Here is an 11,732-nt window from a genome sequence, read left to right as displayed (position 1 = left end):
AAAAAAAGGCTGACTGATGAAAGTGGACTTCGGCCAAAAGAAGGCTGGAGTGGAGTTGTGAGAGAAGACAGCAGAGGCCCTGCCTCCCACTAGGTGCAGAACCTAGTCATTGCAGTTCTCCAGTAACTCATACCTTCTCAGAAAAAACACCTACACCTAATTTCATTAATGAATTAATGAAATTAAGTGCTTAGTAAGTGTTAGCTCTGTACCAGGTGCCATTCTAAACTCCTCAGTTTAACAAATCTCAGCTACCCCATGTGGTAGATACTAATAACATCCCATTCACAGATGAGGAAACTGACTCTTAGGTGATTACATACCTTGCTTGGTCAAACAATTGATAAGTGGCTGAGCCAAGATTCCAACTTAGTCTATTTCCTTTGCAGACAGAGCCCCTTCATTATGCAACTCATCGGGGACCCACTCCCTTGCAGTCTATATATGAAGGGTACTCCTAGGTTTGGGCACTGTACAACCTGTGCAGCCATACATCACCACTCTGTTTGCAGACCCCTTGCTTTTGACTAGCCATTCACTTCCATGTTCATTATTAAGCCAGACCACAAGTAAGGTAGGCATCATTGGTAGCAAGTTCCAGGAGCAGAGACAGTTCTGTGGAGGAGGTAGGATGAGAGTTGAGATCCCCAAAGTAGGTAGAATTGTGAGGGGGGAAGGCAGGTATTATAAACAGAAGGACGAACCCTACAGGCACCTGGGTGTCTCCGTCAGTTAAGGGTCTGACTCTTGATCTCAGCTCAGTTCTTGGTCACAGGGTCGTAAGTTCCAGCCCCATGTTGGGCTCCATGCTGGGGGCAGAGCCTACTTTAAAAAAGAGGCAGGTTGGGGGAGGTTGTTGGGGGGAGGAGCAAGATGGTGGAGGAGTAGGAGACCTAAATATCATCCAGTCCCAGGAGTTCAGCTTGATAGTCATCAAACCATTCTGAACACCTACAAACCAACAGGAGATCGAAGAGAAGAAGAGCAGCAATTCTAGGAACAGAAAAGCGGCCACCTTCTGGAAGGTAGGGTGTGTGGAGAAGCGAATCTGAGGAGATACACAGGAAGATAGACCTAGGGGGAGAGGCCAGCTCCCAGCAAGCGGTAGAGCAGTGGAGTACAAAATCAGAACTTTTAGAAGTCTGCTCCACTGAGGGACGTCACTCCAGAGACTAAGCGGGGGGTGGAGACCTCACAGGGACAGTGTGATCTCAGGACCCACGGGGTCACACAAAGACCCAGGGTGCGTAAGTGTGGCAGAATCCCCAGGTAACAGAGTGGGGAAGCTGGCTGCAGAGATGGAGCCGAGGAGGGGGCTCTCAGGTCGGGGTTACCTTAAACCATGATCTGAGGCACAGTCAGGCCACTGTTCTTGGAGCAGCGACCCCACAAGTGGCAGATCAGGGGAGACTCCCCTTCCTCCTCCAGGAGAAGCAGCACGGGAGTGCAGTGCAGGTCCCTGCAAACGGGGCAGTGCGCCAGAGATAGAAATGCTTGGTCACAGGCTGAGTGAGCTCAGAGCACAGTGGGAGACCAGGGAGACAGGAGGGATTGACTGCTTTTCTCTAAGGGTGCACTGAGGAGTGGGGCCCCAAGCTCTCAGCTGCTCTGGGCCGGAGATTGGGAGGCCGCCATCTTCATTCCCATCCTCCAAAGCTGTACGGAAAGCATCCAAGGAACAAAAGCTCTGAGAGCGAACCAGAGCACATTACTTAGCCTGCCGCCCTGGCAAGGGCAGTGCAATCCACCTTGTGCAAAGGCATTTGAAAATCACAGGCAACAGGCTCCTCCCCCAGAAGATCAGCAAGAACATCCTTGTTCTTGAACAACCAAGACCAAGTTCACCGATCAATGAGAACTGCAAAACTTCAGAGCTACAGGAATACAGCACATAGAATTGATGGCTTTTTTCCCAAGATTCTTTAGTCTTTCAAAGTTAAATTTTTAAAATTTTTTTCTTATTCTATTTTTAAAATTTTTCCTCTTTCCTGTTTTAATGTTTTTGAACATTTTATCAATACCTTTTTAAAAAATCTTTTTAAAATTTTCATTGTTATAGTCATATTCTATCCCTTGATTGTATTTAATCTTATTTTTTGTACACATATGGGTTTTTCTTTCTTTAAAATTTTGGGATACAGTTTCTTGTAACATCAAAATATACCCTAAATCTAGTGCACGGCTTTTTTCTAGTCTCCAGCCTGATCACATTCTTTGCTCTTTTTTTTTTTTCCTTTTCCAACCAACTTCTTATCTTATCAATTCCTTTTTTAGAATCTTTTTAAATTTTCAACTTTATAGTCATATTCCATCCCTTCATCATGTTTACCCTTATTTTTTGTATATATATATATGTTTTTCTTTCTTTAAACATTTTGGAGGCAGTTTCTTCTAGCGGACCAAAAATATACCGAAAATCAAGAGTGTGCTTTGTTCTATTCACCAGTCATTCATATATATATATATATCCCCCCACCGTTTCTTCTCCTCCCCAGTTTTGGGTCTCTTCTGATTTGGTTAGTGCATGTTTTTCTGGGGCTGTTGCTACCCTTTCAGTATCTTGTTCTCTCATTCATCTATTCTTATCTGGATAAAATGACAAGGCAGAAAAACTCACCTCACCTCAAAAAAAAAAAAAGAACAAGAGGCAGTATTGGCAGCTAGGGACCTAATCAATATGGACATTAGTAATATGTTTGGACCAGAGTCCAGCATGGAAGATACTAGAGAATCCCTTTCTGGAGAAATAAAATCCCTTTCTGGAGAAATAAAACAACTAAAATCTAACCAAGTTGAAATAAAAATGCTATTAATGATGTGCAATAAAAAAATGGAGGCTCTTACTGCTAGAATAAAGGAAGCAGAAGAGAGAAATAGTGATCTAGAAGACCAAATGATGGAGAATAAAGAAGCTGAGCAAAAGAGAGACAACTATTGGACCACAAGGGGAGAATTTGAGAGATAAGTGATAACATAAGATGAAACAATATTAGAATACTTGGGATCCCAAATGAAGAAAGAGAGAGGGGGGCAGAAAGCCTATTGGAGCAAATTATAGCAGAGAATTCCCCTAATTCAGCTAAGGGAAGAAGCATCAAAATCCAGGAGGTACAGGGAACCCCCTTCAAAATCAGTAAGAATAGGTCCACACCCTGTCATCTAATAGTAAAACTTAACAATTCTCAGTGACAAAGAGAAAATCCTAAAAGCAGCTCAGGACAAGAGGTCTGTAACATACAACAGTAGAAAAATTAGGTTGGCAGCAAACCTATCCACAGAAGGGCCAGAAGGGACTGGCATGATATATTCAGAGCACTAAATGAGAAAAATATGCAGCCAAGAATACTATATCCAGCTAGGCTGTCATTGAAAATAGAAGGAGCAATAAAAAGCTTCCAGGAAAAACAAAAACTAAAAGAATTTGCAAACACCAAACCAGTCCTACAGGAAATATTGAAAGGTGTCTTCTGAACAAAGAGAGAGCCTAAAAGTAACAGAAAGGAACCAAGACAATATACAGGAAGAGTCACTTTACAGGCAATACAATGGCACTAAATTAATATCTTTCAGTAGTTACCCTAAATGTAAATGGGCTAAATGCTCCAATCAAAAGATATAGGGTATCAGAATGGATCAAAAAACAAGACACATTGATATGCTGTCTGCACGAAACTCATTTTAGACCCAAAGACACCTCCAGATTTAAAGTGAGGGGAAGGAAAATAATTTACCACACTAATGGACATCAAAAGAAAGCTGGGGTGGCAATCCTTATATCAGATCAATTAGATTTTAAGCCAAAGACTATAATAAGAGATGAGGAAGGACACTATATCATATTTAAAGGGTCTTTCCAAAAAGAAGAGCTAACAATTTTAAATATCTATGCCCCTAACATGGAAGCAGCCAATTATATAAACCAATTAATAACAAAATCAAAATCAATGAAACACATCGACAATAATATAATAATAGTAGAGGACTTTAACACCCCGCTCACTGAAATGGACAGATCTTCTAAGCAAAAGATCAACAAGGAAATAAAGGCTTTAAGTGACACACTGGACCAGATGGACATCACAGATATATTTAGAATATCCCATCCCAAAGCAACAGAATACACATTCTTCTCTACTGCACATGGAACATTCTCCAGAATAGATCACATCCTGGGTCATAAATCAGGTCTCAACTGGTACCAAAAGACTGCATATGCAGGTTCCTCAAAAGCTTGAAAATAGAGCTACCCTAGGACCCAGCATTTGCTATGCAACATTCGACACTATAACATTCAGATGTAGTAATCTGAAGGGGCACATGCACCCGAACATTTGTAGCAGCAATGTCCGCAATAGCCAAACTATGGAAAGAGCCTAGATGTCCATCAAAGATGAATGGATAAAGAAGATGTGGTATATATATATACAATGGAATACTATGTAGACATCAAGAAAAATGAAATCCTGCCATTTGCAAAGACATGGATAGAACTAGAGGGTATTTTGCTAAGTGAAATAAGTCAATCAGAGAAAGATAATTATCATATGATCTCTCTGATATGAGGAATTTGAGAAACAGGGTGGGGGGTTGTAGGGGGTAGGGAAGGAAAAAATGAAGCAGGATGGGACAGGGGAGGGAGACAAACCATAAGAAACTCTTAATCTCGTGAAACAAACTGAGGGTTGCTAGGGGGTGAAGGGGAAGGCATAGGGTGGCTGGGTTATGGACATTGGGGAGGGTATGTGCTAGTGCTGTTGTGAATTGTGAGTGTTGTGAATTGTGTAAGACTGATGATTCACAGACCTGTACTCCTGAAGCAAATAATACATTATATATTAATCTTTTTTAAAAAGTTTTTTTTTTTTTTAAAGGGTGGGGGAAGAACCCTTGAAGTCTGCGTGGACCTGATTCATTAGGGGAAAGACTTTCAAGGATCAGTTGTGAGAACACTAGTTACTCTCTATTGCACACCTGCTTATCTGCCTAGTACTGTGCTGGACTCTGTACTCCCATGTTTTATTTGATGTGCACCACACACCTCTGAGGTGAATAGAAATATTCCTACCCTGTAGAACAGGACATGAAGCTCAGAAGTGCAATGGCTTCTGAGACTATACAAAGTTGATGCAGGAACAGCTGAGACAGCACCATGGCTGAGTCTTTTTTTATGCCACATCTGTGTCTTCTGGAGCCAGAGGAGGCCTCCTTTATGTGGTTTGGAGGAAGCTGGGTTCCCTATGAGGAGGGGAGATAGTAGTTTCAGTACCTCAAGCTTAAAATTTTAATGTGAAACAATCCTGACACCTTATCACTAGTTGGGTGAAAAAGCTTTTTGTCTGCAATGTCTTCTGCCTGGCAACTTCCTTTCCACAACCTCCCTGAAGTTCTTCTGACCCTATAAACTGTTGGTAAATCATTCTGTGCCCCAGGTCCCTGCAGACTATGTACAGGCCCCGAGGGGCATCCACCATCCTTATTTCTCCAGTCTCCCAAATGTCTTACAACTGACTTTCAGAAACACCAGTGTGCATGAGAACAGGGAGAATTGAGTGAAGGTTAAACCCTGATGTCAGGATTGTAATCCAGTATAGGTCTCTAGCCCCTCTCAGCTCCTGAACATTCCAGGGGTGGGGGCTTGGGAGAATTGACTTGTTGGATGCTGGGTCCCAGTTAACTCCTGTTAAGAAGGAAATTATGGATGGAACTTTGTGGCAATGTGGTCAGAGAATAAATTCCCTTCCTACTATGGAGCTCAGAACTTAATGGAGCGAACCAAACACAAAGGGACCATATAACTCACTCGTTCACATACTAATTGACCATTTCTTCTCTTCACTCACCTCCTTTGTTTTTTTATTCCATCGACTTGTCTCCCTTCCTCATTCAGACTTTTGTTTTCTCATTCAGTGACCCTGTTGCCATGGCTGAGAGCTCTGTACATGACTAAGTCTCCAGAGACGGGGAGACAGCTGGAAAGACAAAACACAAGGCGCTAACAGCAATAAGAGAAGAATGTACATAGTCTGCAGGGACCTGGTGCACAGAATGATTTACCAACAGTTTATAGGGTCAGAAGAGCTTCAGGGAGGTTGTGGAAAGGAAGATGCCAGGCAGAAGACATTGCAGACAAAAGGAACAGTGAGGTACAGAGGTGTGAACAGCTGGCCTGCTTAGAGAGAGGTGAGAACATCACTGTGACTGGAGACCTAGGTGTGTGGAGGGGGAGGGGAAGGATAAGAGATGAAGCTGGAAAGTAGGTTGAGACCAGGCTGGCTGTGAATGGCAGGTTAAGGAGCATGGACTCTATTCTCAAGGTCAGTGGTTCTCCCAAGTGTGGTCCTTGGAGGATGGGGGTACCTGGCTGGCTCAGACGGTAGACCATTTGACTCTTGATCTCAAGGTGGTGAGTTTGAGCCTGACATTGGATGTAGAGATTACTTATAAATAAAATCTTAAAAAAAAAAAAAAAGTGTGGTCCTTGGGCCAGTAGCAACAGCATCACCTAGCACCTTACTAAAGATGCAAATTCTCGGGTCCTAGACCTACTGAATCAGGAACTCTGGTCCAGGCTCCAGCCATCTCTGTGTTAACATGCTCTCCAGATGATTCCTAATGCATATTAAAATTTGAGAATCACTTTTCTACATAGTAGGGATTCAGGGGTAGAGTGCAAGCAGAGGAGTGCCATAATAGCACTCTGAATTGAAAAGCACATTGATAGCAACATGGAAACCAGACTGATTTGGGAGGGTGAGAATGAAACAGGGCAGACTGGACTCATGTGCAAAAGAATACATTTGAGACGGTGGATGCTGCAGAAACTGGTAGATGTCCTCCAAAATCCGTTCTCCCTGGATAATTAATAGAGTCCCTGGTTTTTACTGGGACATATGCCTCAAAGACTAAATATCCCACCTTCTCCTGCACTTAGGTGTGGTCATGTGATGAAGTTTTGGCCAGTATGGAGTGAGTGGAGGAAATGTGTGTAACTATGAGGTCATGAGTCTCAAAGTGTATACCTTCTGTGTTCCCATTTCCCTGGCTGGGATGAGACATGGTGGCAAGCCATCCTGAAACATTGTGGTCATAGATAACCCCATGGGAACAATGAGCAACAAGGTAAGAAGAAGCCAAGATACCTCCTATCTTATAGTCATCATGCTAGCCTCAGACTACTTATGATGGCCAGATTGGTATACACTTCCATTTTTTTAAAAATCACAACTATTTTGAGTTTCTATTAGAGAAACCAAACATATATTTTAGCTGCTACAGTGAACCAAGTACTCTTTTCAAAGTATACCTGATTCCTTCCCTTCTTTCCTCCCTTCCTTTTTCTCTCTTCCTTCTTTCCTTCCCCCCTCCCTCCTTTCTCTCTCTCTCTCTCCCTTTCTTCTTTCCTTCCTTCCTTTTCTTTTTTCCTTCCTCCCTCCCTCTTCCTTCCTCAAAAGAATTTGAGAAAGCGTATAATTGAGGATGTGTACAGTGAGTTTCATGAAATACAAATATAAAATTAAGCCCATCAGGTTTAATGGAGCTGTTGTCATTAAACAACAGATGTAGCTCTAACTTCCTGGAAGCCAAGACAAAAATGGAGATAAGATGAATCCGTCTCAGAACATTTGATATCAAAGGAAAGGGCATTTTCCAGTTTTCCTGACAAAAATTCCAGTAATTTCTCATGCTGGAAAAATTTATCCACTGAAGTCATATATTGATAATATTCTCCACACATTTGACAAGTAGAAATTGAGTTTCATTTTGTGATTTCTTTTCTTTTTTTTTTTCCTTAAGATTTTATTTATTATTTGACAGAGAGAGGGACAGCAAGAGAGGGAACACAAGCAGGGAGAGCGGGAGAGGGAAAAGCAGCCTTCCAACTGAGCAGGGTTCCTGATCCGGGGCTGGATCTCAGGACCCTGGGATCAGGACCTGAGCAGAAGGCTGACTGAGCCACCCAGGCGCCCCTCACATGGCGATTTCTTATCACAACTTTTTTTTTTTTTAAGATTTTATTTATTTGACCGAGAGAAAGATCACAAGTAGGCAGAGAGAGAGAGGGAAGCAGGCTCCCTGCTGAGCAGAGAGCCCAAAGTGGGGCTTGATCCTAGGACCCTGAGATCATGACCTGAGCCGAAGGCAGAAGCTTTAACCCACTGAGCCACCCAGGTGCCCCTCTTATCACAACTTTTGATGAAAGCTCAGGTTACACTGTTACAACACAACCCTGGGAGGGTACTTCTGCAAGGGACCAAACAGGGTGGCACCAAGCATTTTACATGAATTCTCCCATTTGTTCCTTTCAACAGCTCTGTATCAGAGCAGGCAAGGCCATTACCTTGTTTTACAGATGAGGAAACTAGCATACAGAAAGGGGAAGTGCCAGATCAGATAGCTGGTGGGGAGCCAGTTTTGTAAGCCAGTGTTTTAGACTCCAGAGGCCCTATTCTAAGTGTCCCCCTCTGGGCCTGCCAGCACTACCACATACAAAATTATAGGTTGATTATCAGAGAAAAGCACAAGAATCATTGCCCCAGAATATGCCTGTTAGCCAAGAGAAATCAGTGAGATCTGGTAAATACTGGAGGGACCTCTGAGTCTCCTGAGATGGGCTCCTCCTGATTGGATGAGAAGTAGTGGTAGGCACCATAAGGGCAAAAAGGAAACCCCCAAATTTGGAGCTTGACTGGAACATGTGGGGCTTCAAGAATGGAAGGAAAAATAACATTAAAAGCAGCTGTCCCAGGGCAGCTGATGTCTATAAAAGGAGAAGAAACCTCCTCTCTTCTGTCTCATTTCTTATTGAGCATCTATTATGAAAAACCAGATACATGCTGGAAACCCATGTATGGCTGAAAGTCACTTTCTGTCTCATTCTCAAAATAAACCTACAAAGTAGGTATGCTTATCAGCATGATTATGCCATGTTATAGATGAAGAAACTGAGGCTCAGAACAGTGAAATAGCTGGTAAGGCTGGTAAAGGTTAGAGACAGAGTTTAAACTCCGTCTGTGTGACTCCAAAACTTCCTTTAATGCACCATCACGGTTTCAGTAGTAAGAGAGAAAAGAGTTGATGGGTATGACATTTAAATCCATTCTATTTCTTTGTTGTTTTTTATTATTTATTATTTTTTCAGACTTTTTAAAAAAGATTTTTATTTATTTATTTGACAGAGATCACAAGCAGGCAGAGAGGCATGCAGAGAGAGAAGGAGGGGAAGCAGGCTCCCCGCCGAGCAGAGCCCGATGTGGGGCTCGATCCCAGGACCCTGGGATCATGACCTGAGCCGAAGGCAGAGGCTTTAACCCACTGAGCCACCCAGGCGCCCCGTGTTGTTATTTTTTAAGTAAAATTTAAAAAATTGAACACTAAGCTGGTACACGCCCAACTGTCTTTTAGCATAGTTTTTTTGAAGTGACTTTTTGACCAGAAAGTTTGAACATATTCAACAAAATTTGGAGAATACAGACCTATAGAGAGAAATAGAAGAAACAAAACAAAATCGGGTAATTTTTGGACCATTATTATAATTTAAGGTGTTCCTTTCTGCTCTTTGCTATGAATAATGTGTGGTTCACATTTTACACTAAAGTTACCAAACTGTGTACCTGCTTAATATTACAAGCATCTTTATCCTTTTATTAAGTTACATTGTCATCAGTTTATGAACTGTTAATTAAGTATTACATCTCATAGGTGTACCTTGTGTTTTTAACCGTTCCCTTTGTGATTCCTTCTAAATTTTGCTGTTAGAAAAATATTTCTTCAAATATCTTGGAGCATATATCTTTGTCTTAATTTAGTACTATTTCCCTTAAGTTAGTTCCCAGAAGAGGAATGTCTGGGTCAAAAGGCCTGGACAATCAATTAAGCATCTGCCTTTAGCTCAGGTCATGATCCTATGGTCCTGGGATCAAGTCCCACATCAGGCTTCCTGCTTAGTGGGGAGTCTGCTTCTCTCTCTACCCCTCCACTCTTGCTCGTGATCTCTCTCTTAAATAAATAAATAAAATCTTAAAAAAAAAAAAAGATCTGGGCATTATTTAAGTCTTTGGTGCATGTTGCCAAATGGCTTTCCAAAAAATTCTAGCAAGTTGTTTTTCCACCAGATATGTAAAAGTATCTGTTGCTCACATGGACAACAGTCTTGTGTCACCAGTTTTTTAAACTTCAAAATCAAAAAGCTATAAATGGGGACGCCTGGGTGGCTCAGTTGGTTAAGCAGCTGCCTTCGGCTCAGGTCATGATCCCAGCGTCCTGGGATCGAGTCCCACATCGGGCTCCTTGCTCAGCAGGGAGCCTGCTTCTCCCTCTGCCTCTGCCTGCCATTCTGTCTGCCTGTGCTCGCTCTCTCTGATAAATAAATAAAATCTTTAAAAAAAAAAAAAAAGCTATAAATGGCCTTTTTTAAATATTTTTTTTAAGAAAGGCAGACTGCCATGTGCAGCACCTCATTTTGGATGTGTCTGGAGTCTTGGAAGCTTGACTACCCGATGTTCTCCTACAAATGGACCTTAAGAGCTTGTTATAGCAGAGGAGGTTATAAAAGGGGAGCACAGCTACTTGTATACCCTTGACCGAAGAACAGTCCTCTCCTCTATCGGGGAAGATCATCCTCTTCCACCGAGCACGCAGTTTCGCAGTTTCGGGAGGGACACACATGGAGCGGTGAGGGAGGAAGGGGACACCCGCCTAGCCAGCCAGATCAACCCTGGCAATCAATGGGGTGACAGATGTCACAGCCAGATCACCTTCACAAACTATAAATGGCCTTTTAGTTTGCACTGCTTTGATTACTCCTGTGAGGTGGAAAATGTCCCGTGTTTATTGTGTTTTATCTCTCTCCACTGACTAGTTATTGGGTCCTTAGTCTGTTATCAATGTTAGGCGTTCTTCACATAATAGAAGAATTAACCCATTGTCTGTAAGACATTTTCCTAGTCTGAAGTTTGCCTTTTAATGCTGGGTATGATTTTGGAGTAGGATAGGTTTTTGGGGGTTTGTTTCTAACAATAGAAGTTAAAGAATGTTTTTGTTTTGTAAATAAACCTGTCCATCTTTTCCATAAGAATTTTTCCATTTTTGGGTACCTGGGTAGCTCAGTGGGTTAAGCAGCTGCCTTCAGCTCAGGTTGTGATCCCAGAGTCCTGGGATTGAGCCCCCTAACCCCCACCCCCACATCGGTCTCCCCACTCAACAGGGAGTGTGCTTGTCTCTCTCCCTCTCCCTCTGCCCATCCCCCTGTTCTGGTCACTCTCTCAAATAAATAAAAATCTTAAAAAAAAAAAAAGAGTAAGAATTCTTTCATTTTCTCTAATCTTAAAAAAACATTCACAGAAAACCTCCAGTGTCAGGTTCGAGAACTGATGGAGATGTCTGAGCTTTTTGTCATCTTTTTAATAACAAAGGGGACCTAAAAAGAATTATTTTTTTCCTTTGTACATTTGACTTTCCTTGACTTTTTTAGTACCTTTCCTTCATGAGAAAAAATAATTATTTTTTTCTTTCATACATTTGACTTTTCTTCACTTTTTTAGTACCTTAAAATATGCTCTTTGGGAGTGGGTACTCTGGTAGGAAATGTGAATATGTATATGTGTCCCAAAAAGTCTGGAGAAATATGTACCAAAAATACTAATATTGGTTATTTCCAGTTGATGGGAGTAGGGCTGGGATGAATTTGTTATTCAAAGGGTGTCCGGCACCCTTATTTCCTTTTGGCAAGATAT

This window comes from Mustela putorius, unplaced genomic scaffold, assembly GCF_011764305.1.
Source record: "Mustela putorius furo isolate JIRA1106 unplaced genomic scaffold, ASM1176430v1.1 tig00003850_pilon_pilon_pilon, whole genome shotgun sequence".
Classification (NCBI taxonomy): Eukaryota; Metazoa; Chordata; class Mammalia; order Carnivora; family Mustelidae; genus Mustela; species Mustela putorius.
The sequence above is the reverse complement of the archived record's forward strand: the minus strand, read 5'-3'. Positions refer to the sequence as shown.